Genomic DNA, 6,905 nt, shown 5'->3' with positions numbered 1-6,905 from the left:
CAAGCCCCAGATACCACAACAGCTAAGATGATCTGAATTTATTTATTTTTTGCATAGCAGAAAAAAATGCCAATTCATGTGTTTCCAGTGAGTAAGTGCACTATTTATACCTCTTTAATCTTAAATCGAAACTCTTACAAGAGTTCAAACACAAGGCAGAAACTGTCTTTATAGAAAAACTCAGCAGAAGCTGTATTAATGTGTGTTTTGGTATATTAGATTCTACATTAGGAGCATTCATACCATTCAAACAATCTCACTAGCATCAAGCCTTTGGCTGTCAAAGAAAAGATCCTGCGTAAGGCAGATAAGCTCCACCAAGGCCCCTAATTGTAAACATAGTACAGCTGCCAAGTGCCCCAAAATACTCTTAAGTCACCTGGTCACGTAGTTGGGAGCAGACTGTAGAACAGACTTTGTCAGCTTGCAAACAGAATGCGTGTCTCCCGATCCGCAACAGATCTTTCAAGTATTAAAAATGGGTGAAGATAAGGTGCTATTCAAATCCCGCAAATGTCACATAACACATTTACTGTTTTACAACTTATAAAGCCAAATTATTGCTCAAGGCAGCAGCTTTCTTCCTCTCTCCCCTGCCCACTTCTATCTTTCATTTTAGACTATACATTATTAATCAGGCAAAATTGCTTTTCCCCCTCCCTCTTGGTAGTCCTTTTAAAGAAATTAAATCAATTCGAACTTTGATACTGGAGAAACTCATCCTTGCCACTCACATTTTTTCTGCCAAACTCAAAAAATACAGGCAAACAGAGGGAGAAACAAATGTTTTTTAAAAAATTATTCAACTCTTTTGCTCTGTAAAAAAGGATGCGATACTAAGGAAAAGAGGACTAACCACTAGGTGTTTTCCAGAAGTCAGAGAGGCAACATATTTTTGTAATGTGAATTCATCTGTTTTTCTCCATAGAAGTGTGTATATTAGGAAGATATATGTACCCTCGATCAGGACACTGGAGCTCTAGATTAAGACCTACCTTTAAAAAGAGTGATAGAACTACTGATAACTTCAGGAGGAAAGATTTTCAACTCTTACTTTACTAATGATAGCTGGCTGGCCAGAGAACTGTTAGTATAACATCCCCTATACTCCTGCTTCTCTCCTTAATCAGAAAGAGTACAAATTCCATTTGAGTAAATGCATTCACTGAAGGAATCTCATTTTCAGTGACATTTTTCTTTCAAGTGCAACAACAAATTTCACATCTTCAGTGAGTGTGACCACATTTTCACACTAAGCCTGTGCTAACTGCCCTCAGCAGGCACCAGTGTGAGGCATTCTGCTCCCACCCCCTCAAGTGCTGCCTGCACTACCTCTCTAGGCACATTTTTCTTTCTCTTACAGGGCAGTGTGTCATCTTGAAAGCTGTGCAAAGTGTTTGTGAGAGGGACAGGCCCAGTGAAGAACAGCTAATTACATGGTCTAATGCCAAAATCTGTCAAAATGGATTTAAGCTTTGGTTGAAAAATGGGTAAATGACTAAATAAATGTAAGCATTATTTTTAACATAATTTTGTATGTATTCAAAGTACAGTAAACCACACAAATACATTGTGTAGAATTGTCATCTATATCTTTGGTGGGTTCACCTTAGCTAACACCCACCCAGCCTCTTTCTCCTTCCCTCTCCCACAGGCTGGGGAGAAGATAGAAAAGATTTGTGGATCATCTTAGTGACAGTTGGATAGACAAAGCAACAACTGCACATTTAAGACAAGCAAAATAAAGAATCATTCTCTACTTCTCATCAGCAGGCAGATGTCCAACCATTTTGATGCAAGCAGAGCCTCAGCATGCGTGCTTCCTTGCAAAAACAAACATTATCACTACAAATGTCCCCCTTTCCTCCTCCCTGCCATAGGCCATTTTTGCCAAAGCATGACGTTGCATGGTGCAGAGTATCCCTTTGGTCAGTCTGGGTCTGCCATCTAGGTGGTATCACCTGCCAGCCTCTTGCCACCCCCAGCCTGCAGGTCTTTGAATATCAAGGCTTGATGCTGTGTAAGCACTGTTTGGCAATAGCCAAAATCCTACTTAGCAATAGCCAAGGCCATTTTAGCCCCACATGCAAAGCATGGTGACATAGGGACTGCTATGAAGAAAGGTAATGCCATCCCAGCTGTACCCAGTGAAATCTCCACTCCTTATTCCTTACTATGTTGTGCTTATGTCCCACCTTATCTGATACATCTAAGTATCCTCTGATCATCCCATTCCTATATTGTTTCATTTCTGTACCCTACTTTAACTTTTCCACATGCTTACCTAACCCAGACTGCATCATAATATTTGATCCTTCTAAATCATACCTTTCTTTCTCCATTCCATTCTATTTCTTTTCTTATTCTTGAAATCTCCTCTTACCAACACTTATGACTTGTACTACATACTTAAAGTGTCTTTACATCCAACAGTCAGGTTTACATATCCTTATTGAGTAGATGATCTTTAAAGGTCCCTTCCAACCCAATACATTCTGTGATTAAATGTGTACTTCCTCATCCCCTGCCATGATGTTACTCCATCATGCCATGCCCCACCCCGCTGTTCATAACAACTTGGTCCCCATCTGTTAAGAAAGTCACGCAGGTAGGAGAAGCAGTGTATCCCTGTTGGACACCAAGATCATCTTGGGTGAGATCCCTACCTCAGCCATGGTATCCTCAGATGTAGAGGCCCTCCTTCTGCTGCCCCCATGACGATGATGAACAGAGGCTCAAAAGGCACAGGCCAAGTCCCAAAACAGTACTAGGAGCTGTATAGTCTCCTTGGGGTATGCAAGGCACCCTTTTGTCAAGTCACGCACCTGTTCAAAGATATTACTTGTCTGTTCAGGAACATCCTGGTAGGTTTTATTCCACACCCCAGCACTCAAAGTTTTATCCAAAAGTGAGCAGGCCTGAGGTGGCAAGAGGCTGGCAGGAGACACTGCCTGGATGGCAGACCCAAATTGACCAAGGGGATATTCCATGTCATGTGGTGAAGTGCTCAGCAAGAAAAGGTCAGGGCAAGGAGGAGGAAAAGAGACATTTGGCAATAGCCTGGAAGGAGTGAAAGAAGGTAACTGGCATAACAAAGGGAAATCAGTAACACATTAGCACACTAAAGCATGCATTTCTCTATTTGGGCCACTGAATTTTGTTACTCATTTGTTTGCATTCTTGGCAGCTTTTAGCTCTGTGAAAAGTCCTCTTGATAGATTTCATTAAAGCATCACACAGGAATATGAAAGGTTATGTTCTGCCATCAGGATGACAAATGTCTCTTCTTCCTCCTCAACCTCTGAATCATTCTGTGCACACAAAATAAGGGTGTCAGCTTTGTGCCCATAAGCACTTCTTGTCTTGCTGCTGTTGTGTAGCTGGTGAAATTCATAGCAGCTACCACATCTAATTTGGAAATCAATTTCAAAAGCTGCTCTGTTTCTTCTTTGCAAGAAGAAGTCACATTTTCAACAGATTGAACTCATTAAAATGTGTTTCTCAAAGGAAAGATATTTCAGCTTATTTCAACAAACTAGTTTTCTGGTTCCTAACATTCTTCCTGGGTGACTGTGTATGGGGAACAAGGAGATTAAGAACTTTTTTGAATCTTTTTTAATCTCCTTAACTTTGGTTTTAGGCAATTAATATATAAACAGGAAATTAATAGAAGTAGATACTTATTTTGTTATTCACAGGACAAGTCAGAACAACTGAAGTGGCATTCATGATAAGAAGTTTTTATCACATAAAGCCTGTGATAGCACGCTGTAAGCACTTCTGCAACACCCTTGAATCACTTTCCTTTGGTTTCCGCTTTATTTTTCTCCTATTTTTTTTCTTTTATTTAACTAAAATCTCTTATTAATCCTTCTCTGCAGGGGGTGGAGACTTATTCTTCCTTTTCTGAAGGGAGCCAGGTTGAAGAGGTGTTCAAGGGTCTTCAGCATCCATCCTGCCTTCCTTTCACTTCTGTATTGCTGTCCCTTAATATGCTTCCACTTCCATCCCACTTTTCCTCCTCAGAGGAAAGGATCATGCCCAGTGAGTTTTTCTGACGATAAAAACTGAGAGCTTGGTTTCATTTGCCTGAACACACATGAGCTCATGTGTCACAGAGTGTTGCTGCTACTTACTTCTGGCCTTTTCTTGTGCCCCTATAAAATGTATCACGGCTACAATTTCATGGGGGTGGGATAGATGTGGTGAGACAGCTCGCACAACAGCAGTGCTGCAACGGGTGGACACAGCAGGCTCTTTTAGGAAGGAAGGCATCAGGGTGCTGTCAGGCCTGGGGGCTCCTTAGGGGCCTGGAGCAGCAGGGGGTCACCATGGGGGCTGTCTGGGCAGGGTTGAGCAGCCAGGACCCTGTCCTACCACCTCAGCTAGGGAACAGGGCAGGATGGGGAGCAGCCAGAGGTAGCCCCAGCCCCAGGCATTGGTCAAGTCCGCAGTTATGAGACAGGTCTGAGATCAAGCTGGGAAGTCTGTCATTGTAATAGAAGACACCTTCAAATGGGTCATTTGGGGAGCCTGTCATCCTCACACTGATTTTGCTTGTGTTTTAAGCTCCTACTTCTTGCAGAGATGAAGCATCACTGGTGCTCAGAAATAGGCTAGGTAGCTGTCACCAAGCTCATGATAATTTTGGGCCTGGTTCACTGTTACCCTTGTCCAGTATTTTCCACTGAGTAGAAGCCATTAAAATCACTAAAATGGGACTGGTGTAAAACAAAAAATATTGTGAACTACTCATTTTAATTAAAAAATGATCTGCCAGTTAGTTACATGTACTGAACTTTACATTTCAAAAAGGAAAGAAAGCTCGGCAGCAAAAAAGTTGTTACTGAACACCTTTTACACAGATGTTATCACAGTATCATACGGAAGTCAATTCTGATTTCAACAGAGTAAGTATTTTTTTCCAGGAAATAATTAAATTTCCCTGAAAAAATTCATATTGTATAATGTTCCACAATCACCGGAAGGAAAGAGTAAACTGGAGCCACTAAGTTCTGGGCTGGGGGAGTTAGCTGGTCTCATAGATCACAGCCAATATGACAATACGAAGTTCCCTCTAGATTCGGCAATGGAAGAATGTCACAAATGCAACAAGAGTCAAATCTCATTCAGTGCAGAAATTTTGGCATTTCATCCTCTCTCAGACTTTAGTTTTTCATATCCTGTGGAGTATCTCATTTCTCCATTAGGAAAGTCTTCTGTTCATTTAAGAAAACAGTACACAAATGATCTATATTAATGATACATTTAATTAATCGCCTATAATAAAACTAGAGAGAAACAGTTATTGTAACTATTGTTTCACTTCTGTTTGGTAGGATTCAGTCTGACAGAGTGACCGGTGATGGAACTCAGTGAAATTATTTCCTTGTTACGAAGTGTGAGAGGAAGGGTGACAGACAGCCATGAATCTAGGACTTTCCTTCAACTGAAAGCACTTACAACATATATTCAAATTTCCTACTTGTTCAAATGCCAGAATTTTCTTCAGACTGTCTGTCATTTCAAAGATTTGAGGACTTCATCTGGTAAAGTCACCTACTAATTCATCATAATACTTAGTTCTACATGTCATCTAAACAGCCTCACTGGGATTTCTTCACTGATTATGCCTTAGATTCTTGCAGGGAAGAAATTCTTCCTGAGCTGTAGCCATAGGGTTATTGCATTGCATTGTTATTGTTATTTGTACTACAAAACATGTAGTTTTGTCATAACTGTCTGGTTTTCATACAACAGCCATTCATTCAACTACATAAAAAATAAATACATACAAGTAATACTAAAGTATTACTGCTATGGCTGATATCTTTACATAGAAAAAAAAATCAGCCAGTGGTGCTTAATCTACAAGAAATATTGCTTACATGATAATATAACATTCTAGATAAAGCCTTCACATTCCTTGGATAGCTCAGCTGTGTGTTTTCTACTGAAAGTATGTGGTTGAACATAGCTGGCAATCACTGAAAATTAAAAAAAAAAAATTAAAGGTTCCTCATGAAGTAGATGACCTAATCTTTGCAATGTACTTGCCTGCAACACTCACTTTGTTCTTGGATTTAAGTAGGAGGACCTATTAACCTGCTTCTCAGCAGTACAGAAAATTAATCCACCCAGTCTAAATAAGGCAATCGTAAATGAAAGACTTTCCTGTAGGTTTGTCACCCTCCCACATCACTTCAGAAGGCAGACAGATACTTACATATAAATAGCAAAATGTGGAGGATGCCAGTGTTGCTTGGGACCACAATTCATTTGGAAGTGTATTAACAAACAAGCTATTTTTCTGTATTTAGTGAAAGCTATGGTTTTTAACTGTAGGTTTCAAAAAAATGACAATATGAGTTTTGAGGTGGTATTGATTTGTTTTGTATGGAAGCCATTTTGCACCTTTTGACCAAACACAAATACATACAAATATATATAAATATTTCTGACAAGAAAAAAGAAAAAAGAAAAAAAAAGGAAAAGGAAAATCTCTGAAAGGAGACACACAATCCATGAAGTGCAGTGACATTGTCTTTTGATAATGACACACATGGCTACAATAATACTTAAATCTGAAAGGCAGTGTGAGAAGTCCTAAGGAAGTAGACATCAGGGGACCTGGCATGATGCTCTACCCACAGAAGAAAATTATTACATTCCTTTTAACTACAGTGGAGCAAAAATGTTGATCTGGTCTCTTCCTGTACACCCCTACCATTAGTCTTGCATGAGACTGTGGTTAATTTATTTTTACTCTATGTCTATTTCTTTATTTGTTGGAATTAATTTGACTTTTTTTTTGTGAAAGACCATTTCTAGTTTCTCAGCCTTCAATCATTATCTAGATCTAAATCTCTAAAGATGTCCTATCTAGCCATACTATATGAAGTCAA

Source organism: Mesitornis unicolor, unplaced genomic scaffold (assembly GCF_000695765.1).
Source record: "Mesitornis unicolor isolate BGI_N332 unplaced genomic scaffold, ASM69576v1 scaffold6357, whole genome shotgun sequence".
NCBI classification, from domain to species: Eukaryota; Metazoa; Chordata; class Aves; order Mesitornithiformes; family Mesitornithidae; genus Mesitornis; species Mesitornis unicolor.
This window is presented reverse-complemented; position numbering follows the sequence as displayed.